The sequence below is a fragment of the Pelodiscus sinensis genome, chromosome 1 (assembly GCF_052426305.1).
Source record: "Pelodiscus sinensis isolate ZL-2025 chromosome 1, ASM5242630v1, whole genome shotgun sequence".
In the NCBI taxonomy this organism is placed as follows: Eukaryota; Metazoa; Chordata; order Testudines; family Trionychidae; genus Pelodiscus; species Pelodiscus sinensis.
The window spans coordinates 32,098,882-32,125,609 of record NC_143052.1 but is presented as its reverse complement, the minus strand read 5'-3'; the positions used below and the strand labels follow the sequence as shown (position 1 = coordinate 32,125,609).

At 42.4% G+C, this 26,728-nt stretch overlaps 1 protein-coding gene and 1 pseudogene across 2 annotated transcripts in view; both read right to left on the bottom strand.

The window, feature by feature from the left end:
* The window catches only part of TBC1D22A (TBC1 domain family member 22A), a 435,605-nt gene that overhangs the window by 123,769 nt on the left and 285,108 nt on the right, over positions 1–26,728 (bottom strand). The window lies entirely within an intron of this gene.
* On the bottom strand, positions 15,809–15,937 carry LOC149525552 (U2 spliceosomal RNA; annotated as a pseudogene).

The window sequence follows — 26,728 nt, the reverse complement described above, 5'->3', positions numbered from 1 at the left end:
TTTTGACACACTGGACCTGTATTTTGCTCTTCCTGTGCCAATTCTGACAACATCCACAAATAGTATATATTTAGAGAATGTTTTGCTATATTTTAGAAATAAACTGGAGTATGCACACCAAAATAAACCCATTACATTACAAACTGATATCACTGTATATTTTCGGGTGAAAACCCTGTGGTGTCACACTGTGTAAACATACACCCCATAAAAAGACAAAACTCCGGGATGTCGGTCTACAATATCACTGTCCCAGTTATGGAAAGCTAAGGTACGGGAATATAAAAGGTATTCAAGTACGATCTGCTGTTCTGCTCCCATATTTTTGAAGTTAACATTGAAACTATGCAAGGTTACTAGTGTCAGTCAGGAATTGAAAGCAAGCTTCTAAGCCTATCCAAATCTTACTTACTAAAAACATGCTGCCTCTTAGTTTGACAGTTTCAGCTTATCCTATTTCAAACCACTAAATCACACTGAAAAAATTCAGGGACAGAATTCAGGATTCCAGGCAACTAAAATTCTGCTGCTAACCAGCAAATAGTTGTTTAATGGACTGGCAAGCAGTTTGTCAAAACCTCCATTAGTGTCATCTCTACAAAGAAGCAAACAATTATTCCTGTGGCTCAAGTGGCAGGGGTTGGAGTTGCGGAGCACAAAGCCTGCTGTATGTGGCTCGCACAATGAAAAGAAGTTTTGTACTTCTAAACCATGGTAATCTATACATTACTGTGTGAATCAACAAACACAGTTGGCTTCACATTTCAGTTATTTCTCACACATTTTCTTTCATAAGTTTGAAAGCTGAGAGGCATACTTCACTCTGGCTGGATGGGTAACCCAGAAGAAGCAGCAGCACAGTGGACAGAGTAGTTAGTGTAGTGGAGAAAGGAGCACTGCTGCAGTACCCAATCCTGGCTGTATCTATTTTTCAGACGTCCATTAAAGGCAATACAGGCAGTCCCCGGGTTACGTACAAGATAGGGACTGTAGGTTTGTTCTTAAGTTGAATTTGTATGTAAGTTGGAACTGGTACATATTGTAGGGGAAACTCTAGCCAAACATTTCTCCAGAGCTCAGTTTTATTCTCCCACACCTCACTTCCCTCAGTCCTTTATTCTCAAGCTGAGGTGTCTGCTGAGAAAAGCTGCTCCGCGTCTCCCTGGGCTGCTGGGGGGGGGGGGGGGCGCTAGCTTTGTGTCTCCCTGGTCTGCTGGGGGGAAGCAGCTAGTGCGGGGTTGCCTGACCCCGTTTGTAAGTAGGGATCCGATGTAAGTCGGATCCATGTAACCCGGGGACTGCCTGTAGTGTGTTTCACAGGGGATCCCTCCAGCTGATAGGATATGTTATCATTGCTAAATATGGAGGATTTCTCTTGATGTACTCACTACATACTTTTTAAAAAGAATAAAATGCTATGGGTACAAAGATTTTACTGGGGCATGCTGCAATTTCTCATCCTTCAACATAGCCAAGATAAACTTTTATTGGTCAGGATGGGTAGGAGTATTAGCCAGGATGGATAGGAATGGTGTCTCTAGCCTGTTTGTCAGAGGCTGGAAATGGGTGACAGGAAAGGGATCATATGTTCACTCCTGCTGGGGTATCTGGCATTGGTGGGAAGACAGAATATTGCAGTAGATGGCTCTTTGATCTGACTCAGTATGGCTTTCTTATGATCTTATGGGAGTGCAGTTTCTCCTTCCAATTTTTAGTTGGGTATTTCCAGCTCCCATTTTTCTCCCACTCCTCCCAGATCCTGGGGAGCTATTTACGGATATTAAAACAAATCCAACAAGGAAATACAAACAAATACTATGTTTAGTGACAAGTGAAGCTGCTTCAGAATCTGTACTCTAAAGTAAAACTTAAATAGCAACCTCAGCAATGATAAAGCAGATTAATTTCCGAAACACCTGGAACTTGTGACTGCCAACCATGCCAATCTATTGAGGTCACTGTTAAGACTGCATTGGATTGCAAGTTTAATGAACGAGGAGTTGATCTATACATCTTGTCCTATACATCTTCAGAAAAAATATTTTTCCCTCCATACAAGTCTCAGGAAAAACACCAAGTATACTATCTAAAATTGTGTTGGAGATGGAAGGGAAACCTTACAAGGCACTGAATGGTGTTACTGGCAGCACTGTAGGCTACACGAAAGAGGAAGGCATATAGGCATACTTTTACCTGAACTTCTGCTCTTCATGGGGTTAAATCTAAACTGTCAATTACAGCTCTCGTTAATTAATGTTGATACCTTGTCTTTAATATGGTAATGTTACACAGTGATTCTCAGAGTGTTCCTCAGAACACTTGCACTGCATTGAGGTTACATGGTAGTCTACTCTATGACAAAGTTTGAGTCTCCATGTATAAATCATTTAGAATTCAGCAATATACCATTTCATAGTGCACATAAAAAAATTCAAATTTTCAAGGAATTACATATTTAAACTTAAGCAGGTAGTTAAGTTGCTTTTTCTGGACCAGAACCACAGTGCTTAGCACCTGCAAAACTGAATCCTAATGATCCAATTCAGGGATCACTGAAGTCAAGGGAAGACCTAAATGGAAGCCAACACATCTTGTACCCCCAATACATTTTATGGTGCTTCCTATACATTTTCAAAAAATATTTTTCCCTCCTAAGCCTCAGGGAAAAGCAGCAAGTATACTATCTAAAATTGTTCAGTGGAAATCAACTCATGTGTAATATTTTTTTAACAGTTATAGGAGAAAAAGAACTTTCCAAAGGATCTTTTCTAAAACTCCCTTTGTTAATGTTATAATATAGTAAAAAAAAGCTTTAGCAGAAAAAAACCATTTTCTTTTTCAAAAAGACAAAGATACATTTTGTTTAAAATGACATCATCAAAAAATGCATGCAATAGATGTTTATCGCTATAATTTATCAATGAGCGTTTTGAGTTTTGAGAAAACTGCAGAAACCAAGAAAAAGACATCCCAAGAATCAGCAATTTGGAAGATAAAAATATGATTTTAGTGAAAAAATGAAATTACAAGAGGGTCACACTTTTTTGCTTCTGTAGGCTGAGCTCATTGCACATATCACAGGCTCCTTGCATTTCTCCCTTCTCCCTTGCAAGATGCCTAAATGCCATATTTTCACTATTCTCCTCTATTTCAGGGATTCCCTGTGACATTCTCAACAATCCATACCCAGCGATTGTGTAAGCACCCCCTATCCTCCCCCTCCTCCTGCTCTTCCTCTACTTCTTCCTCCTCCTCCTCCTCTGGACTCTTATGGAGCTGACAGAGTCCCAGATGCTTTTGAACTGTCAAGTATTCAAGCATAGCAACTATAGAAGTTTCTACAAGGTAGCTGTGTCTGTATTGTTCACACAGAGAACCTTTTCTGTGTTGGTGACTCACTTTAGTGGAATCCTTTCTGCTACAAGTTAGAATGGCTTTGAACTTCCTAGAGCAGGCTCGTTCTGCCAGTAACCAACCAGCAACCAGGCAGTGAAGTACAGCAATGTTTGGTTTGAGGACAGAGTATCACCCTGATATGTGTGATGACACTTCCAATTCAGCCAGATGTGACCAGGGGCTATACTGACAGATTCATCTTGTCCAAGTACTAAAACAATGAGTTTTGGGAAAATACAAAGTGAAAGAAAGACATTTTGTCTTGCATTTACTACAGAGGCCCCTGGGAGGTCATATGGAAATCATGAAATCTGGATACTGGTTTAATTGAAAATCATCAAGCTCTACAGAAAAACTCTGAGGGTATCAAACCTCTTTTAAGCCAAATGATTGTGGCTTGCTATATTTAGTTTCATAGGGTTGGAAGAGACCTTAGGAGGTCATTGAGTCCAACCCCCTGCCCAAAGCAAGACCAACCTCAACAAATCATCCTAGCCAGGGCTTTGTCAAGCAAGTACTTAAAAATCTCTAGGGATGGAGATTCCACCACCTCCCTAGATAACCCATTCCAGTGCTTCATCCTCCTTCTAGTAAAATAGTTTTTCCTAATATCCAACCTATATCTCCTCCACTGCAACTTGAGATCACTGCACCTCATTCTGCCATCTGTCACCAGTGAGAACAGCCTCTCTCCATCTTCTTGCAACCCCCCTTCAGGTAATTGGAGGCTGCTATCAACTTCCCCCCTCATTCTTCTTTTCTGTAGACTAAATAAGCCCAAATCCCTCAGGTTCTCCTCGCAAGTCATGTGCTCCAGCCCCTTAATCATTTTTGTTGCCCTCTGCTGGATGTTCTCCAATGTGTCTATATCCTTTCTGTAATGGGGGGGCCCAAAACCATATGCAAGTTGTGGCCTCACCAGTGCTGAGTAAAGGGGAATAATCACTTCTCTAGAACTGCTGAAAATGCACTTTCTAATGCAGCCTAATATGCCATTAGCCTTCCTGGCCACAAGGGCACATTGTTGACTCATATCCAGCTTCTCATCCACTGTAATCCTCAGGTTTTTTTCTGCTAAACTGTTGCTTATACAGTTGGTTCCCAGCCGGTAGCAGTGCTTGGGATTCTTCTGTCCCAAATGCAGGACTCTGCACTTTTCCTTGTTGAGCCTCATCAGATTTCTTTAGGCCCAATCCTTCAATTTGTCTCGGTCACTCTGGATCCTATCCCTACCCTCCAACATATCTACCTCTCCCCTTACTTACTGTCGTCTGCGAATTTGCTGAAGGTGCAATCCATCCCCATATTCAGTCATTAATAAAGATGCTTAACAAAATCAGCCCTAGTACTTATCTTTGGGGCATTCCGCTTGATATCGACAACCAACCAGATATCAAGCGTTGGTTACTACCCATTGAGCCCGTTGATCTAGCCAATTTTCTATCCATCTTACAGTCTATTTATCCAATCCATACTTCCTTAACATGCTGACAAAAATATTGTGGAAGACTGCATCAAAAGCTTTGCTAAAGTCAAGGCATATCATGTCCATATGCCTTACCCATATAATCAGAGCCCATTATCTTGTCACAGAAGGTAATGAGGTTGATCAGGTATGACTTGCCCTTGATGAATCCATGGTGACAATTTCTGATCACTTTCCTCTCTTCCAAGTGCTTCAAAATGGATTCCTTGAGGGTCTTCTCCATGATTTTTCTGGGGACTGAGGTGAGACTGACCTATCTGTTGTTCCCAGGATTGTCTTTCTTCCCTTTGTTAAAGGTGGGCACTACATTTGCCTTTTTCCAATTGTCTGGGACCTCCCCTGATCATCACAAAAGCTAATGGCCAATGGCTCTGTAATCACATCAGCCAACTCCCTCAGCATCCTCGGATTCATTAGATCCAGCCCCATGGATTTGTGTATATCCAACTTTTCTAAATGGTTCTTAATGTGTTCTTTCTCCACTGAAGGCTGCCCACCTTCTTCCCATACTGTGTTCCCTAGTGCAGTAGTCTGAGAGCTGATCTTGTTACCCTTCACATCTCTTGCTAGCTGTAATTCCAATTGCTCTTTGGCCTTCCTGATTAAACCCCTGCATGCTTGAGCAACATATTTATACTCATCCATAGTCATCTGTCCAAGTTTCCACTTCTTGTAAGCTTCCTTTTTGTGTTTAAGCTTGCCTAGCATTTCACTGTTAAGCGAAGCTGGTTACTTTTCTTACTGCACAATGAGATGGTTTGTTCCTGTGCCTTTAATAAGGCTCCTTCAGAATACAACGAGCTCTCCTGGATTCCTTTCCTCTTCATGTTAGCATCCAGGGGATCCTGCCCATCCGTTCCCTGAGGGAGTCAATATCTACTTTTTTGAATTCTGAATTTTGCTGCTCTCCTTTCCTCCTTTGGTTAGGAGGCTGAAATTGACCATCTCATGATCACTGCTTCCCAGTTTGCCACCGCACATCTGCTTCACCTACTAATTCTTCCCCATTTGTGAGGAATTTGTTTCTTAGAAGCATGTTAATCTTTTGTTTTATATGTAACTGGTTCTGTTTCTACTGTCCTTATGATACCATTTAACATTCTTTCTTTGTTGTTAAACATATTTGTTTTATAAACAAACAGATCTTAGTGCTGTAACATTAAGCAAGGTGTTGAATCAAACAAGCTGTCTCTTTGAAGATAGTGAACTTCTTCATTCATGTGAGAGTCCAGTGACAGCAATCGGATTTTCCAGGGGAACTCTCTTCCATGGGGCTTAGGAACTGTTGTGCACTAAGTGTTACCTCCAAGGCAAAATGGGGTTGGCAGGCTCCTGAGAAGTTTGTCAGAGGCGGAAAGCAGATGGGAGTGACAAGGAGCTGTCACTTAGTTTAGCAACAAGGAATCTCTCTCTTTCTGAGGCAGCAGGGTAACAAACATAGAATCACAGAACCATAGAGCTGGAAGAGACCTCAGAATGTCATCAAGTCCAGCCCCCTACTCTAGGCAGGACCAATCCCAACTAAATAAACCTGGCCAGGGCTTTGTCAAGCCTCTAGGGATGGAGACTCCACTACTTCCCTAGGTAACCCATTCCAGTGCTTCACTACCCTCCTAGTGAAATAGTTTTTCCTAATATCCAACCTCAACCTCTCCCACCACAACTTGAGACCATTGCTCCTTGTTCTGTCACTACTGATAACAGCCTCTCTCCATCCTCTTTGGAACCTTCCTTCAGGAAGTTGAAGGCTGCTATCAGCCCCCCCCCCCCCAATCTTCACTTCTGCAGACTAAACAGACACAACACCCTCAACCTCTCCTCATAAATCATATTCTCCAGCCCCCTAATCATTTTGGTTGCCCTCCGCTGGACCCTCTCCAATGCGTCCACTTCCTTTTTGTAGTGGGGGGCCCAGAACTGGACACAATACTCCAGATGTGGCCACACCAGAGCCGAATAAGGGGGAATAATGACATCTCTGGATCTGCTGGCAATGCCTCTCTTAATGCAACCTAATATGCCATTAGCCTTCTTAGCTACAAGGGCACACTGTTGACTCATATCCAGCTTCTCATCCACTGTGACTCCCAGGTCCTTTTCTGCAGAACTACTACTTAACTGGTTGGTCCCCAGCTTGTAATTATGCTTGGGATTCTAACGTCCTAAGTGAAGGACTCTGCACTTGTCCTTGTTGAACCTCAGATTTCTTGTGGCCCAATCCACCAATTTGTCTAAGTTACTCTGAACCCTATCTCTGCCCTCAAGCGTATCTACCTCTCCCCCTAGCTTAGTGTCATCTGCAAACTTGCTGAGGGTGCAATCTATCCCCTCATCCAGGTCATTAATAAAGATACTGAACAAAATCAGTCCTATAACCAAACTTTGGGGCACTCCGCTAGAAACCAACCACCATCCTGACATAGAGCCGTTGATCACTACCCGCTGGGCCCGGCCTTCTAGCCATCTTTCTATCCATATATCCAATCCACATTCCCTTAACTTGCTGGCAAGAATATTGTGGGAGACCGTATCAAAAGCCTTGCTAAAGTCAAGGTATATCACATCCACAGAGTCAGTTACCTCATCATGGAAGCTAATCAGATTGGTCAGGCACGACTTTCCCTTTGTGAATCCATGCTGACTATTCCTAATCACTTTCCTCTCTTCCAAGTGGCTCAAAATGGATTCCTTAAGGATCCCTTCCATGATTTTTCCAGGAACCGAGGTAAGACTGACTGGCCTATAGTTCCCTGGATCGTCATTCTTCCCTTTTTTGAAGATGGGCACTACATTTGCCTTTTTCCAATCATCCGGGATTTCTCCCGATCTCCACGACTTTTCAAAGATAATGGCCAAAGGCTCCTCAATGACATTTGCCAGCTCCCTCAGTACTCTCAGATGCATAAAGTCCAGACCCATGGATTTGTGTACAGTTAGCTTTTCTAAATAGTTCCTAACCTGTTCTTTACCCACCAAGGGCTGTCCACCTTCATCCCATCTTGCGTCACTTAGCACATTAGTCCGGGAGCCCACCTTGTCCATGAATACAGAGGCAAAGAAAGCATTGAGTACTTCAGCTTTCCCCACATCATCTGTCACTAGGTTACCTCCTTCATCCAGTAGGGGCCGCATACCCTCTCTGATCACCTTCTTGTTAACATGCCTGTAGAAACCTCTCTTGTTATCCTTCACATCCTTAGCCAGTTGCAATTCCATTTGCGCTTTCGTCTTCCTGATAACCCCCCGGCATTCTTGAGCTATATATTTAAACCCCTCCCTGGTCATTTGTCCAAGTTTCCACTTTTTGTAAACTTCCTTTTTGTGCTTAAGTTCACCAAGGATTTCCCCTGTAAGCCAATCTGGTCTCCTACAATGTTTGCCTCTCTTGTTATGCATCAGGATGGTTTCTTTCTGTACCTTCAATAAGGCTTCTTTAAAATACTGCCAGCTGTCCTGGACTCCTTTCACCTTCATGTTAGCATCCCAGGGGATTCTGCCCATCAGGTCTCTGAGGGAGTCAAAATCTGTTTTTCTGAAGTCCAAGGCGTGTATTTTACTACTCTCTTTTCGTCCTGTGGTCAGGATCCTGAAATCTACCATGTCATGATCACTGCTTCCCAGGTTGTCACCCACTTCTACTTCCTCTATTAATTCCTCCCCGTTTGGGTATGTCTACACTACAGCACTATTTCGAACTAACTTAATTCGAATTAGTTAATTCGAAATAAACTCATATGAATTAGTGCACCTATACCTAAAAACTAATTCGAATTAGGGTTTTGCTAATTCAAAATAGCATGTCCACATTGAGTGGACCCTGAACCGAAGTTAAGGCTGGCCGGAACCAGTGCAGGCAGGACATCAGGTTAGGACTGAGAGTGTGGAGCTGCTGCCTCAGGCTAGCCAAAGGCTGTGCTTAAAGGGACCCGCCCCCGCACTCCGGACAGACAGTTCTCAGGCTATGTCTACACTACAAAGTTAATTCGAACTAACAGCCGTTAGTTCGAATTAACTTTCATAGGTGCTACACAGGCAAACCGCTAGTTCGAACTTAATTCGAACTAGCAGAGCGCTTAATTCGAACTAGGTGAACATCATTCTACGAGGAGTAACGGCTAGTTTGAATTAAGTAGTTCGAATTAAAGATTGTGGAGCCACTTAATTCGAACTAGTGGGAGGCTAGCCCTCCCTAGCTTGCCCTGGTGGCCACTCTGGGCACCACCAGGGAAACTCGTCTGCCCCCCTCCCGGCCCTGGAGCCCTTAAAGGGGGATGGGCTGGCTACGGTACCCGTGCCAGGTGCAAGCCTGCCAGCACCCAGCCAGCAGACTCTGCACCTGGCACGGCACGAGCCAGCCACCTGCTGCCACCCAGCCCTCCGCCTCTTCCTGGGACCAGGCTGGCGGCTCCTAGGAGTGTGTCTGGGGCCGCGAGAGGCGGGTGCCCGCCTGGTCTAGTGCGGACATCGTGGACCTCATCGAGGTTGGGGGGGAAGCCTCCAACGTCCACGACCTCCGCACTAGGCACAGGAAAGTGGCCATCTAGGGCAGGATAGCTTCCAGCCTGGCCACCCAGGAGCAGGTTTGCATGAAAATCAAGGTGGTCCAGTGAGACCCCAACCCTGAGCCCTAAGCTTAGAACATAAAAACATAAGAATGGCCGTACTAGGTCAGACCAAAGGTCCTTCTAGCCCAGTAGTCCGTCTGCCGACAGCGGCCAACAGTAGGTACCCTGGAGGGGATGGACCAAAGACAGTGACCAAGCCATTTGTTTCGTGCCATCCACCTCCAGCCTTCCATAAACAGAGGCCAGGGACACCAGTTCTACCCCCTGGATAATACCACTCCATGGACCCAACCTCCATGAATTTATCTAACTTCTCTTTAAACTCTGTTATAGTCCTAGCCTTCACAGCCTCCTGCAGCAAGGAGTTCCACAGGTTGACTATTTGCTGTGTGAAGAAGAACTTTCGCTTATTAGTTTTAAACCTGCTGTTCATTCATTTCATTTGGTGTCGTCTAGTCCTTCTATTATGGGAACTAATGAAGAACTTTTCTTTATTCACCCTCTCCACACCATTGAATTAACTAATTCAAATTAAATTAGTTCGAATTAGTGCTGTAGTGTAGACATACCCTCAGGGTTCCCCACTTGCTTGTCTAACTTGATGAGGGACAGCAAAGCAGTCCTGTCTTGGAGTGCCCACATTCGGCACATCACAGCACTCGGCCATCAGGCCGGCTGCACTTGCCGCAGGCTGCCATCCGGAAGGGGGGGGGGTCAATCGGGGGGCTGTCAGGATCCAGGAGGCCCTGCAGGAGAGCTTCCACCCTGAGGAGCCCGCAGAGCCACCCCAGTCCTCCCCATAGGGGACTCGTACCCCATTCCTCCCTCACCTCCTTCCACTTACCCCTTCCTAGCCCCCCTTCCTGATGTAGAAAATAAAGGACACGTGTGTTCAAAAATAGAAACTCTCTTTATTTAACAAAACGGGGGGGGGATATTAACCTCTGGGGAGACTGGGAAAAGGAGGTGGGAGAGGGAAAGAGAGAGGGTGAAAGAGGGGAGGGGGAAACCTTGTAGGAGGGAGCTGTAAGGGGGAAGCCAGGGGAAGAAGGAGGAAGGGAAGTATAAAACTATGGTACCCCATACCTTCAGTACTGTGAACAGATGTGATCTCCTCACCCCAGAAAAGATATTTTGGCTTTGGAAAAGGTTCAGAAAAGGGCAACTAAAATGATCAGGGGTTTGGAACAGGTCCCATATAAAAAGAGGCTAAAGAGACTGGGTCTTTTCAGCTTAGAAAAGAGGAGATGGAGGGGGGATATGATAGAGGTCAGGAGCTGGGGGACTACACTGAGAACATCTGTCTAAATAGACTTCTTATTGGTTCAAAAATAAGTTGAATGTGCCATTTCTATATGCATGTTCAAAAGTCAAGAAGACACCAGGATCCTCCCTCTGAGGAAAGAATGGTTATTTTCCACTGTTAGCCCATTCTCTATGCCTGGATCCACCCTCAAGAGGAAAGTAGAGAGATGTGCATTTGTTAGCCCAGCCTCCAACATTAATAGTATTCATCAGTGATCTTCTTGTGAGCATTTACCATGGCCCTGCTACTTGACTTCAATCAGCTGTAAAGCTCCTTTATTCTTTTATCACATCACTGTGAGGGAATGAATGCCAAGGACAGAATAGTCCTGCTCAGGAAGAAGTAGTCACACAGAATAGCAATGAGCCTTATTTCATCAGACACTACTGCAAATGTTCTTTTACACTCTCTCACTCTTGCAGATGACTGCATGCATGACAAAAATAAATACCCTTTAGGTACAGATTATAAGAGCAGGATATACAGAATATAAATAATGTATCAAGTAGAGGATTTAAGAGTTGAAAAGAGGGGTCTAAAGTTGATATGAATGATGTAACATAATAACAGGGATCAAACTGACAGCCTTTGTATTTCAATTGCCATTATATGAGGGGAAAATCCTGGGCTGAATAGTTATCAAAGTATATTCAACATGAAATACTAAATTCCAAATCTGTTAACTGACACACTTCTGCTTAACATATATAAAGCAGACCAAGGAAGACAAATCCACACACATGTAGTTTTCATCATTCTATTTATTATGAACAACATTTTTTTAATCACTACCTAATCCTCCTCCTCCCTCTATATACAAATGTGCACACTACTTCTATCTAGCAAGATCTTTACGAGTCAAAATGTAGATTATCATCTCTGCAAAACTGACACACAAAACCAGGAAGATGAACTCTCATTAATTATTCTTTTCTTTGTGTGTATATGGAAGAACATATGCTGAAGCAAAGACGGTATTTTATATCTTTTTAATTCAACACATCCATTTTAATAATAATTAATAATGGCTTTTAAAATATATCTTTTTAGCCTGAATACATTTTTGGTTTGGGGGCAATAAAAGACATAAAAGCTATTAATTTAAAATGTATTTATCATCCAGATGTTATTTCTGAACTAGTTTTCTGATTAGCTTTAAACTATAGTTGGAAGAAATACTGGGACATCTCACCGTCACTCAATAATGAGTAGAACATCTTCCTGTCACCTTCCTATTTGTGGATCCATTGACGGCTAACCAGCCCGATTATGGAGCTGCAGGTCTTATCGCAGAAAGGACAGGTGCTGATGGATATCGGAGGGACACAGGGCAGTTTTTGCTGCTCTTTTCTCCTTCTCCGCCTCTCCTCGTCTGCGCTGCAGCAGGCCCTCTTAAATTGCGCCACACCATCACAGATTACTGCTCTCCATGGGGATGGTCCTGGGCAAGACTCTCCAAAGGTGTCAACATTGATGCTGCACTTCTTCATGTTTGCCTTCAACATGTCCTTAAACCACTTCCTCTGGCCCCCAATGCTCCTCTGTCCTTCCTTCAGCTCAGAAAACAGAATCTCTTTTGGAAGGCGATGATCAGGCATCCGGATTATGTGACCAGTCTAGTGAAGCTGTTGGTAGATGATGATAGCTTCAATATTGGTCATGTTTGATTCTTCCAGGACATGAGTGCTCATGTGATTGTGCTCATGTGATTGTGCTCCCAAGGGATATTTAGGATTCTCCTGAGGCAGCATTGATAATATTGTTCAAGTGCCTTCAAGTGACGCTTATGTTGTCCAGGTTTCATCACCATGACAAGATGATGATCCGGAGAGTGAAACTGAGACACATGCCCTTGTATCAGAGATCTTGTATCAGAGACCTGTGAAAGCTTGGGCTAAAGTAGTTATCAAAGCTTTGTGGATATAAACCAAAGCTACACTGCTAGCAAGAAACAGGTCTAATCACACAATCTGGCAAGAACAAAGCTGATATTGCAGAAGTAGGTTTTGCCCACAAAAGCTCATGCTTCTATATATTTTAGTAAGTCTCCAAAGTGCCACAGGACCACACCTTGATTTTCTGCATTCTTATGAAGTGCTAGGCACAGAGCACTCACAGAAACACATTCTAGAAGAGTGGTATCCAAAACACCTTGATACCAATACATTCCCTAAAGATAAAAGGAATGCAGTGGCCCATCCTAAAGATAAGCTCAGGATGACAGCACAATGAATAGAGGTCTTTTGAACATACACACACACAAGATAAAGGGTGGCACCTAGTTAATTCAGAGGGGCAACAGAGAACATGTTTGTATTGGCGTATAAAGAGGTATCTCTGTAGGAAAGTCTTTGGCCGGTTGAGGGGACAATGGAAAGTCATGGCATTAACTGAGCTAGTCCATTGCAATGGTCATGCACGTGTTAGTGTATCTGTAACCAATAAGCCAAGACACTGGGACTGTGCTTCATAGACAATAAACCTGACAAAGCGCTATGAACTGAGACTATAGTTATTGGGCAGTTCAATCTTGGTCTGCTGTGTCAACTATGTGTACAGAGCTGGGACAGCACACAGAGAACATGCACACACACACACACACACACACACACACACACACACACACAGCCAACATACACATCTAATGACAATACAGGTTGCACCTCCCAAAATCAAAATTCCCTGGTCTGTCAATATCCATGGTTCAGCTGGACCACAAATGTTCCTGGATCAGAGAACCCCGGTGGCCTAATGGCAGGAGGGCAATCTAGGAAGGGATAGCAGCAGCAGCAGCAGGGCCAGCAACCAGCAGGGAGCCTGGCAAGGACTGAAGGTAGTCTCTGCACACACACCCTCCAGAGCTGACAGAGTCAACAGCTCAGGGTTGTGGCAGGGAACGTTCTCTGGTCCAGCAAATTCCCTAGTTTGGGACCAGTGAGGTCCTAAGAGTGCCAGATAAGAGCTGTCCAACCCTGTACTGTGTTCCTTTGAAGAAGATGAAAAGCAGCAGAATTCTTTAAAAGGCTAGTTGCTCCTAACAGAAGTTGCCTGCCTGGTGAGAACTGTGGCTAGTACCATATTAGGTACCTTCTTGAACCTCTTCTTATTTAAGACTCTGGTACTAGTACTACAGCAAAGTTCCTGAGTGCTGTGAATTGTCCTGTTGCCAATAAGATGAGCACCTGAGTAAATGATGCGGTAGAGTCGGAAGGTATTAAAGTGGTCAATAGCACCACTGACAGAGAAAGGCCTTCGTCTTGACACTGGTGCTGAATGATTGCTACTAGAGGCAGTGCCGTCTTTATTCTTCAATGCAACCATCTATGTTAATTTGAACCCCTACCAAGCTAGCTTTCACCAAAGCTGTAGTGCATGTGACCAAGTACTCATACTGACCATAGTTGTTGACAATGGCTTTCAGTGAAAGTTGAAAAAAGGAGCTGTTTGTTCCATCTTCTTCATGACAGCATAACCCGAGTACTGAATGTTTCTCTGAATGAACAGAAGGTGAAGCATGAAGTAGAACTGGTGTATCTAGGTGTCACCTTAGACCAGCATTTTCCAAACTATGGGCCGCGGCCCGCTACCTGGCCGCAGGAAAAAAGTACCGGGCCTCAGCATGGTTGCCGGGTGTTCCAGGCTCCCAGAGTGCCTGTGTGGTGCCGGGTATCCCAAGTCCTTGGCTGGCCTGGGCGGAGTCCGCAGCTGGATCTTCCGGCTTCCGGCAGAAGCGTAGCTAGGGGAGGTCGGGTGGCTGGTGGGGGGGGGGCGAGGATAACGAGGGGAGAGCTGGTCATCAGAAGCAGCACTGGACGGGGGAATCGGGGCGGGCCAGGGAGATTGGGGGAGGGGCAGCCGGCAGAAGCAGAACTGGGCAGGGGGCTGGCCGGGGGAGATTGGGAGGAAGAGTAGGGGAGAAGTGGCCACTGGAAGCAGGGCTTGCCTGGGGCATCAGGACTGTCCATGAGAGATTGGGGGGCTGGCGGAAGCAGGGCTGCTGGGGGGCACGAGGTCAGGGGTAGGGAGCTGGCTGGGGAAGGTGGAAGGGGGAGGGGAGAAGCGGCCGCCGGAAGCAGGGCTGGACGTGGGCAGTGGGACTGTCCAAGGGAGATTGGGAGGAGAAGCAGGGGAGAACTGGATGTCCAGGAGAGGATTGGGGGAAGTGGGGCTGGCCGGAGGCACAGCGGGGGGAGCGAATCGGCCAGTGGGGAGCGGGACTGACCCAGCCATATGCATATCTCAGGGCGCTGCCTCCCTTCTCCCTCTCTCCCTCTGCAAAGCACGAGTGAGTCCAGCACGGGGATTCTATTGTGCCCCCCGCACTCCCCACACACCGCCTCGAGTAGTTGCGAACTGGCTGGCTGGTAGACACACTCATGCAGTCTGAGCACATTTACCAGACAGGCAGTTCGAAACTACAAACTTATACATTTAGTAATAATAAAACTTACTTCACTTCCATGGCTCCTAGGTTTGAGCAATATTGCTCCTCCTCATATCAGAAGAGAGGTTGCCAATTGCCAGTTACTGGAGAAAGTATGCCCCAACCCAAGCCTGACGCTGCACAATGACCTTTTAAAGCCTCCAGCTGTACATTTACTGTCATGCTGCCCATTATTGTCTCATTTGCCACACCAGAATGTTAGAGCAAAAACACTCCAGTGACAGCACTGAATATCTGTTATAATTCTCAATCAGTCCCTGGTCACAGATCCTACAATTTACCCCAACATCAGTAGTCCCTATTGAACAGTTTCTGGACAGCGCAAGGTCTCTGTGCAGCCAACCAATATCGCAAGGGCCTTCACCGCAGCCTTAGAGCAGCTGCAGCACAACACAGATAATGATTCATTTTGTCGATGAATGCACACCAAGTAAGTCTAGAAACACTGCATCAAACCACTGAAGATGCCAACACTTTGCTAAATGATTATACACATGCTAAATAAATTGCTTTGACACCCCCCAATACTCTATACTAAGGAGACTTTTTAAAGAGCCCAAAGAACACAAATAGTTTAATTGTGGTTAATCTTCAAGTACAGTTCTCTCAAACTATATTACAGCACTATTAAAATCAATTGTAATTTTCATTGCTATGAACTACTTAAATGGTCACACATCAAATAACTTATGCCAAATCTAAGATTACACTTGATCTTAGCCAAAAGGCCGAGAAGCGATATATTAAATATGAATTTTGAAGCAGAACCAACTTTTCTACATTATTTTTCTTATTAGCATGAACCATGTAATGCTTTTATTAATGCAACACTTGCAGACTTTTGTTCTCCTCTAGTCAGTACATTAATGTCAAAATACCGGAATGCTTACCAAACTCCTGCTGGCAAAGATTCAGATTTTTTTCAGGTAGAGGGTTTATAATGAAACTAAAATCTAAAATACCTGTTAATGAGAGTACCTAAAGGACAATAAATACATCAAAAATAGTGTATCCCTGTTATTGAAAGCAGTCATATACTTAAGCAGATAAATTAACATCAGATAAAATATTTTTTTATTTAAATCCACAGTAGAACATAATTTTATTGCTTCTAATGGGCAACTGATAAGTGAATTTTTCTGGTCTTCTCTGAGAGCATGTGCTAGTTAAACTTTTCCAAATTTTACCATTTTAAAATCTTTTTCACTTTGACAGTGACACATGCTGCCTTTCTGGAGGGAAAGAGGAATAAACGGCTTATTAGTCTAGATTTTTAAAGGGATCATGAAAAAGAATGATGTAAGGATGACTGCTTTTTCAGTTTGATTAGATTAACACAATCAATCAGCTTTAACACCATTTGTTGACATTGAAATTTTGCTCGAGCTAGTTCTCTAGTGGATAATATTGAATTTAAAATAATAGCAACAATATCATGCATTTCCAATGAAATTTTTCATTGAATAGGGACTGAATCTTACTAGATGTTATGGCACTTATGAATGTACCGTTAGTTAAAAAACACAATTTGGTGAAAGTAAAACATTTAAAGCAAAAACATATTTTTTAAAAGTGTGCTTGTAAAGCTAGATTTTAAATTTTTTTTTTAACTAAAAGACAAATTATATTTTCAATGTTTTGATTTCTTCAGCTTTATTCAGAAAATATACTACTACTATTTAAGCCACACAAATTGCAATATTATTTAATTAATAGTTGAGTCCAGATAAGACTGAGGTCCAGTGGATCAGGAAGCCATCTATTCAGAATGTGGCATGGTACCTGTTCTGGACGTGGTTACGCTTCCCCTGAAAGAAAAGGTACACAGCTTGGAAGTCCTCTTGGACCCTTTTTTCACATCTGAGAACCAAATTTCTTCAGTGACCAGGAGTGCTTTTGGGCAGCTTTGGCTAATCTGCCAGCTGAGACCCTTCCTGAACAAGCATGACTTGGCCACAGTGATCCATACTCTTGTTACATCCTGATTGGATTATTATAATGTGCTTTACACGAGGCTGCCTCTGAAAATCTTTCGGAGACTTCAACTGGTCCAGAATGCAGCTACTCGAGTTTTAACTAATACTCGTTATACAGAGCACATTATGCCAGTGCTCTGGCAGCTGCATTGGCTTCCAGTATGTTTCTGAGCACAGTTTAAGGTCTTGGTTATAACCTATAAAGCCATAAGTGGGTTGGGTCTGGGGTATCTGAAGGACCATCTTCTCCCATATGAACCTGCCTGGGGATTGTGGTCTGCTCATAGACTCATAGAATCATAGGACTGGAAGGGACTTCGAGAGGTCATCGAGTCCAGCCCCCCGCCCTCAAGGCAGGACCAAGCTCCGTCTACACCATCCCTGACAGATGTCTATCCAACCTGTTCTTAAATATCTCCAGAGAGGGAGATTCCACCACCTCCCTTGGCAATTTATTCCAATATTTGACCACCCTGACAGTTAGGAATTTTTTCCTAATGTCCAATCTAAACCTCCCCTGCTGCACTTTAAGCCCATTACTCCTTGTCCTGTCCTCAGAAACCAAGAGGAACAAATTTTCTCCTTCCTCCTTGTGACACCCTTTTAGATATTTGAAAACTGCTATCATGTCCCCCCTAGACTTTAAGGTCACAAGGGACCATTCTGATCATCTAGTCTGACCTCCTGCACAATGCAAGCCACAGAATCTCACCCACCCACTCCTGGAATAATCCTCTCTCCGATATTTTAGATATTGAAGTCTTCAAATAATTTAAAGACCCCAAGATGCAGAGAATCCTCCAGCTGTGATCTGTACCCCATGCTACAGAGGAAGGCAAAAAACCTCCAGGACCTCTGCCAATCTACCCTGGAGGAAAATTCCTTCCCGACCCCAAATATGGCGAACAGATGAACCCTGAACATGTGGGCAAGACTCATCACCCAGACACCCAGGAAAAGTTCTCTATAGTAACTCCTATCATCCCTCCATTGGCCTATTTAACACTGATAATGAAAGGTCAATTAGTTACCAAAATCATGTTATCACATCAAACCATCCCTTTCATAAACCTATCTAGCTTAATCTTGAAGCCAGATAGGTCTTTTGCCCCCACTACTTCCCTTGGAAGGCCGTTCCAGAACTTCACTCCTTTGATGGTTAGAAACCTTCATCCAATTTCAAATCTAAACTTCCTACTAGACAGCTTATATCCATTTGTTCTTGTGTTCACATTGGTATTAAGATTAAATAATTCCTCTCCCTCCCTGGTATTTATCCCTCTAATATATTTAAAGAGAGCAATCATGTCTCTCCTCAGCCTTCTTTTGGTTAAGGTAAACAAACCAAGCTCCCTGAGTCTCCTTTCATAGGACAGGTTTTCCATTCCTTGGATCATCCTAGTGGCCCTTCTTTGTACCTGTTCCAGTTTGAATTCATCCTTCTTAAACATGGGAGACCAGAACTGCACACAGTATTCCAAATGGGGTCTCACCAATGCCTTGTATAATGGCACTAACACCTCCTTATCCCTACTGGAAATACCTCGCCTAATGCATTCCAAGACCGTATTAACCTTTTTCACAGCCATGTCACAATGGTGGCTCATAGTCATCCTACAATCAACCAGGACTCCGAGGTCCTTCTCCTCCTCTCTTACTTCCAACTGATGTGTCCCCAGCTTATAACTAAAATTCTTGTTATTAATCCCTAAATGTATAACCTTACACTTCTCCTCACTATTAAATTTCATCCTATTGCTATCACTCCAATTTACAAGATCATCCAGATCTTCCTGTATGATATCCCGATCCTTTTCTGAATTGGCAGTACCTCCCAACTTTGTGTCATCCGCAAATTTTATCAGGACACTCTCACTTTAGGTGCCAAGGTCAGTAGTAAAAAGATTAAATAAAATTGGCCCCAAAACTGATCCCTAAGGAATTCCGCTAGTAACCTTCCTCCTACCTGACAGTTCACCTTTCAGTATGACCCGCTGTGGTCTCCCCTTTAACCAGTTGCTTATCCACCTCTCAATTTTCATATTGATCCCCATGTTTTCTAATTTAACCAATAATTCCTCATATGGTACTGTATCAAACGCCTTACTAAAATCAAAGTAGATTAGATCCACTGCATTTCCTTTATCTAAAAAAATCTGTTACTTTCTCAAAAAAGGAGATTGGTTGGTTTGGCATGATCTACCTTTTGTAAAACCATGTTGTAATTTGTCCCAATTGTCATTAACAACAATGTCCCTAACTACTTTCTCCTTCAAATTTTTTTCCAAGATCTTGCATATTACAGATGTCAAACTAACAGGCCTATAGTTACCCAGGTCACTTTTTTTTCCTTTCTTAAAAATAGGAACTATATTAGCAATTCTCCAGTCAAATGGTACAACCCCTGAGTTTAGAGATTAAAAATTTTTGCTAATGGACTTGCAATTTCATGTGTCAGTTCCTTTAATATTTTTGGATGAAGATTATCTGGGCCCCCCGATTAACTCCCATTAAACTGTTCAAGTTTGGCTTCTACCTCGGATTCGGTAATATCTACCTCCATATCCTTATTCCCATTTGTTATGTTACCCTTATCCCTAAGCTCTTCATTAGCCTCATTAAAGACTGAAGCAAAGTATTTGTTTGGATATTGGGCCATGCCTAGATTATCCTTAACCTCCACTCCATCCTTAGTAATTAGCAGTCCCACTTCTTTTTTTTCCCCCTATTTATATGGCTATAAAACCTTTTACTAGTGGTTTTAATTCTCTTTGTAAGGTCCAACTCTACATGATGTTTAGCCTTTCTCACTTTGTCCCTACATGCTCTAACCTCAATAATGTAGCTTTCTTTGCTGGTCCCTCCCATCTTCCACTCCTTATATGCTTTCTGCTTTTTTTAAAATCACCTCTCTGAGATGCTTGCTCATCCAGCTTCGTCTAAAACACCTGCCTATCAATTTTTTCCCCTTTCTTGGGATGCAGGCTTCTGATATCTTCTGCAACTTTAACTTAAAATAATCCCAGGTCTCCTCTGACTTTAGATCCATGAATTCTTTATTCCAATCAACTTCTCTAATTAATTTCCTTAATTTATTAAAATTAGCCCTTTTGAAATAAAAAATCCTAGTCTCAGATTTATTTTTGTTTATCCTTCCATTTAATTTGAACTGAATTTGCTCATGATCACTCGAGCCAAGGTTGTCCCCTACAACCATTTCATCTATGAGGTCCTCACTACTCACCAAAACCAAATCTAAAATGGCATCTCCCACTTGTTGGTTCAGCAACTACTTGATGAGGGAATTCAACAGCTATCACATCTAGGGACATCTGAGCCCTATTATTATTACTAGCACTTGTTCTCCAGTCTATATCTGGAAAGTTGAAGTCTCTCATGATTACGCAGTTTCCATGAGTGTTTACTTCATTAAAAACATTAAAGAGGTCTCTATCCATATCCAAATTAGATCCCGGTGGTCTATAACATACCCCTATCCCAGGGGAGGATCTGATAGTTTTCTTCCCCAATGTGATATTTGCCCAGACAGACTCTGTCTTCTCCATTCCATCACTTTTTAGTACTTTACAATCTACCTCATCTTTGATATACAATGCTACTCTACCACCTTTACCCTTATTTCTGTCTTTTCTAAACAGCACATACCCTTCAATACCTATACTCCAGTCATGCCTAGTATTCCACCAAGTTTCTGTTATTCCTATAATATCTGGTTTCAGTTCCTGGACCAATAGCTCTAGTTCCTCTATTTTGTTACCTAGGCTCCTTGTATTGGTGTACAAACATCTTAATTTTTGCTGTTTGGCCTCACTCACATTCTTTACCCAATTTGGCACAGACATTGTACCTCCAATATGACCTATTAGACTAGTATCCACTCTACCCTTCCTCATGTTCATTCTCCTACCCCCAGCTATATCCTCTCTTACTTCATTCTCCTCCCTCTCAATGTTAAAATCCGGCATAGAGATTACCTGGACATCTCCCAACCATCTCCCCCATATTCCTAGTTTAAAGCTCTCTTAATCAATTGTGCCAGCCTCCATCCTAGAAGTCTATTTCCCTCCCTACTTAGGTGAAGTCCATCCCGAGAGAACAATCCTCTGTCCGTGAATGCCTCCCAGTGGCCATACATCCCAAAGCCCTCCTTATAGCACCACTGCCTGAGCCATCTATTGAGCATCATAATCCTGTCACATCTTAGTTGCCCTTCTCTAGGAACAGGCAGAATCCCACTAAAGATCACCTGAACCTTGATTTCCTTAAGCATCTTCCCCAGCCTGTCAGTCTCCCTTGATTCGTTCCAGCGAGAATCTAACCATATAATTTGTTCCTACATGAAGGACGATCAATGGATTCTTTCCTGCTCACTTTAGGATCCTCTTCAGCCTCAGTTCCACATCCCGTATCTTAGCACCTGGCAGATGGCACACCCTTCTATTCTCTGGATCAGCTCTGGTTACAGGCCTATCTATTCTTCTCAATAAGGAGTCCCCAATTACGTAGACCTGCCTTTTCCTGGTGACAGTGCGATTCTCTGGTCTATCTCTTGCTTCCTCTGGCTGCAAGTCCTTTCCATTCCTGTTTTCCCTTGTAATCCTCTTCAACCCATTCTGTATCTTCCTGATGCTCATTACTGGTGTTGTCTCCATTGACTCTTCCCCATTATCTATGGGACTAGCCACTCTTCTCTTCTTCCTTATCCTTCCATCTTCATTGTACACCTGTTGTACCCCTTCTTCATTCTCCAACACCGCATACCTGTTCTTGAGCTCTATTTCTCCTTCACTGACCCCTCTTTTCCTCTGCTTGGTTCTCTTAGTCACATGCTTCCACTGTCCATTTTCTTTGCCCAGCAGTCCCCCCTCTGAGGCCCTTGATCCTGCTTCCATCTGCATATCTAAGCTTTCCCCTTCAGCCACGCCATGCCTTTGCTCCATCATCTGCTCAAACCCCCTTCTAAACTCAACCAGAGTTTCTACCTGCATCTCCAATCCTCGGATCTTTTCTTCCATCAGCTCTATCAGGCGACTCTTCATGCAAACAAAACTCCTTTCAGGTAACCCCTCCAGAATCATGTACATCCCGCAGCTGCCACATCCAATCATCCTCCTTGTGTTCTTTACTATTTGGGCCATGGCCACTACTGTCTCTGTATTTTATCTGCTTTCTCACCAAAATCCTATTAGTCCAGTGAACACAAAACAAAACAAAACACCCCCCTCTCCCACGGCAAAAACAAACCCCAAACAAGTCCCAATATCCAAACTCCCTTTACAAACTCCCACTCAAACTCCTCTGTTTACAGCTCTATTTGCTAGCTTGTGTGCTGCTGCAGCTATCTGTCTGGGAACTATCTGCTGGGGAGGCTCTGCTCAGTGTTCCTTCACTTATGGAGATAAGATTAACATCTACATGGAACAGGTCCTTCTCAGCTTTTGCTCCCGGGCTGCAGAATTCTCTCCCTTGGGATATTTGCATAGCACCAACATTAGCATTGTTTCGGGGTCAGGCTTTATTCGTGGAGTGTGTGTATGTGTGTCTGTCCCCTCCTTTCAAGATGTCTTAACAGGCTCTCTCTCTCTGTGTGTGTGTATTTTTCCAGATATAGTGTTTTACAAATTTTGTAAGCCACTTTAAATATTTTTTAAATAAGGCAGGGTTAAAATATTTGAAAGAAACAGATTTAAATAAATATTAATTAAGAAATAGGGTGCTCTGTTTTTCATGGTAATCGCTATGACATTGTCTTTCTCTATGAACTATACTGTAGTTCTGACTTAAAGTAGAAATATTTAATCCAAAACATCAAAATACGTGTCTATTAATTTAACAGATTTGATGAGCGACGTTTGTTTGATTCACTGGATTGTAGCAAAAGAAATGTTATAGCACTCGTGTCCTCATATCTTCCTATGTGGCATTGTTACTATGACAAGTCTTAACACTGAATTAGGACTTTTCCATTTATTTTCATTTTTTTATTAAACAGTTACAATGCTTACAGTCACAACTAAACTATGAGATGGTATGAAAGTATTATGAGAGCACAACCGAGTTCAAACACAGTTAAGCATTAATCCAGATGAAGCATATTAAGGTGCAATGACTCCCCCCATACAAAGTAAAGTATAAATTCTCATGAATAATTCTGTATATGTTCTATTATGTTGGAAAACAATAATTAATTCCTATAATATCAAAAACAGTTTTGTTGTAAAACAGTATGATTCTTTTCCTACATTTCTCATTCTATCCCTTTTCTTGTAGATTTTATAAAATTTGTGGATGACAATAGCCTGGAAGCACTGAAAACACTTTGAAGTAATATTGATGAATTATTGGTCTGAAATTAATTAGATGACATTAAAAACAAGTGCAAAGTCTGACATTTAGGAAGGAAAAATAAATGCACAGCTACAAAATGGGGAATAACTGGTTAGACACTGGTATTGCAGAAAAGTATTTGGGGGGCTATCATGTATCACAAATTCAGTATAAGACAATGTGAAGCAACTGTGAAAAAATGCTAATGCTCTGGGAAGTACTAAGAAGAGTTATTGTTGAGAGTTCCATTGTGCCAGAATAGCAAAGTTGACAGCCACTATTTTCATCACAGTGTTTTGAATGATCTTTTAGATATCCTGGGTCCAGGCCATAAAATGTTTTGAAAGTAACAGCTGAGACCTTGAGCTTGACACAAAATTCTTTGGGAAACCAGTGTAGAGGAGACATTCTGCAACATTCTTTATTAGACAGAGTTTCCTAAATGCTGAAGTTTTCATGCTCAAGCTTATTGCATTTCTGTGACCCAGCTGAGCAGCAAAGATGGTATTATTTCGTAAAGGATCTACTGTGGTCCAGTGTAGCACTCCCCGTATTGGTTTTAGTTTGTTTCATTACCTCAGTAATAGTCTAGCCTTGGGGACACATGGAATAACTGCAACAGAGTTTTGCCTTTTTTTTTCCTTTGGTAAGTAGTGAATCATGAATGTCAGTATCTTGAATATGGTCTTGGAATTATATCTCTTCCCCAAGCATTATTTGGAGATGCTGCTACGTGAATCAGAGTCAGAAAAGAAGCCAAGAGGACTCCTATCCCATGAACTTAATTAACGAACTATGGATGTGTATATTCACTCAATGGAGACTGCAGCATGACCGCAAACCTTTCAAAACACTTTCCTTTGCTTACCAGCTTCACTTCTTTCTTGGTTGGGTTCAGCTTCATCCAGCTTTTTTTCCTCCATGAAGTGCTAAACCAAGCACTTACTTGGTGGTAGTGGTGTAGCCTTAGGTGGTGAAGTCCTATGCGTCACTTACATATTACTGACACTGCAGTCCATGTCATCTGATTTGTTCAAGTAACAGTTGCATGTGAATATTGAAAAGGAACAGAGAGAGAAAGGGGCTTTGTGGGACTTCAGAAGTGAGAGATGTAGTGGTGGAAGTGCAGTCTCCCATTATTTCTTGTGGGATGTATCCATCTTGTAAGGACTCAGACCATTTTAGTATAGTACCATCTCTCTCAAACAAGACAGCAAAATCAACTTGCTGCAGTCAAAGTCCAGGAGAATGAGAATGTCTGTCAGGGAGATCATTCATCAGTAACACTGAGTTTGTTTCAACTCCATGTACTGTGTTTCTTCTGTGTATGAGTCATTAACTGTTTTTGCTCACGAGGCACACCAATTATTCATGCATCTTTTTCACAAGCTAAGAAAGGCCTGGATCAGATTACAAAGTCTTGGTTAAGACTACTTTAAGGTGTCTAAATCTTCTTGGGAATATAGGTGGGTTGTTGGCTGGTGAGTATCAGCAGGATGTATTCATAGAGTTTGAGAAGGCTTCTCAAATGTGTATGGTCTTTTCAGTGAATAGATGATAGGATGGATGACAGTTCTTCATAACTGAACAGTAAATATTGTGAGGTGGCATCTAGTATTTCAGGACTGAAGTGGTTTACCACCTTGCATAGATCCTTGAGTAGGAGTTGGCAGCCTCAATGGAGGCTGGCAGGAAGGTTTTCTTACCTGTAACAGTATCAGCACAGGATAAAAGGAATTTGTTATGTTTCATATTGTCTGAATAAGGCTCTTTCTTTCTGTCTGGTACTTGTTTCCTCCTCCTCCTCCTCCTCCTCTTCTCTGCTCTCTGCTCCCCCCTCCGCCCCCTCCATCTACTGCAGGACATCAGAAAACCAAGCAGATCTATGTCGAAGATGGGGAGGAAAAGGACTGTTTGGGGACCAACATGTCAATAATCAAGACTAGTGCACACTGAAAATGATTCACCAGGTATGTAGCTCCTCATTCTGGAAGCAGGGTGCTGTTTTCCTTCAGCAGTTATCTTCAAATTGGACACAAATATCATTTCTGAAAATCTTGGTTAATTCAATTAGTGATATAAGAAAAGGATGCTGAACCACTATATATGAAGAGGGGAAAATGGTGCAGTATTTTCCACAGTTCTATGGCTAATGTGAACTAAGAAGAGCTGTAAAAGCATATTTCCTTTTTTTCTGTAAAGTGTGTATATGAAAGAAGCAGAGCTCTACTTTTCTCTGTACTGTGGTAAAGAGTTACAGCATTTAACCCATGTACTCCAGCATGGACTGAGCTTTATCTTGCTTCACACTGTGATCATTATATGGCTTTCCAAGACGACAGAGCCAGATACTGATACACCATTTCTGAAAGATATGGCTCCCACAGGGGCTATTTTCATTTTATTTGTAAATGACTTAATAGTTTACAGAGTCATGAGCATAGTACAACAAGTAGGTGGAGATGGTGTATTTATGATTCAGGTAATGCTTTTATTTTTAATCCATACTTTATAGGTATAATAACTTGTGAATTTATATAGCATTATATTGAAAATTGGTTAGTCTCAAGGAAATACATTAATCCCTGGTGTAATCCTATGAAGGCAATAGAGTTGCCCTGGAATGAATGTGACGCACAGTGCCTGAACATCGCATTACATATTTAAGATAACTTGCGTAACTTCTTTTAACATCCCAGTTGGATACTATGAGTGAGGCAGTGAATAGGCAGTACAAAGATAAATACAGGAATGAACACTATATTTCAAGTCCCTATATTTTTTTAATATTGAATAAATGAATTGGACAAAATGTAAAAAAGGCAATTTGTCATTCCATGTGAAGAAAGTCAAATCACTGATTTCAATTTGAAATATTTGGAGTTTAATTAGCGAATAAATTAATAGTTTTTGCAGTTATCCATAGTTATTACTGGTATGAATTAATGTGTAACAAGTTGCACTCTCAGCGCCTGTTGCAGTATTCTGTTTTGTTCAGGGATTTGAATTTTATGAAGATAGAGTCATCTTTATTGACTTCTGGGGTGATGAAATACTACAGAGTTCGCTGTGCTGAGAGTGAAAGTACTTTTAAGGATTCTTTACTGTTAATGAAAGTACAAAATTTGGGCAGTAAACATGTATATTTCTTGCATGAAAGCATGTTCATGGGGCAGCTGAAATCACATCTAATCCTAAAAATACTGC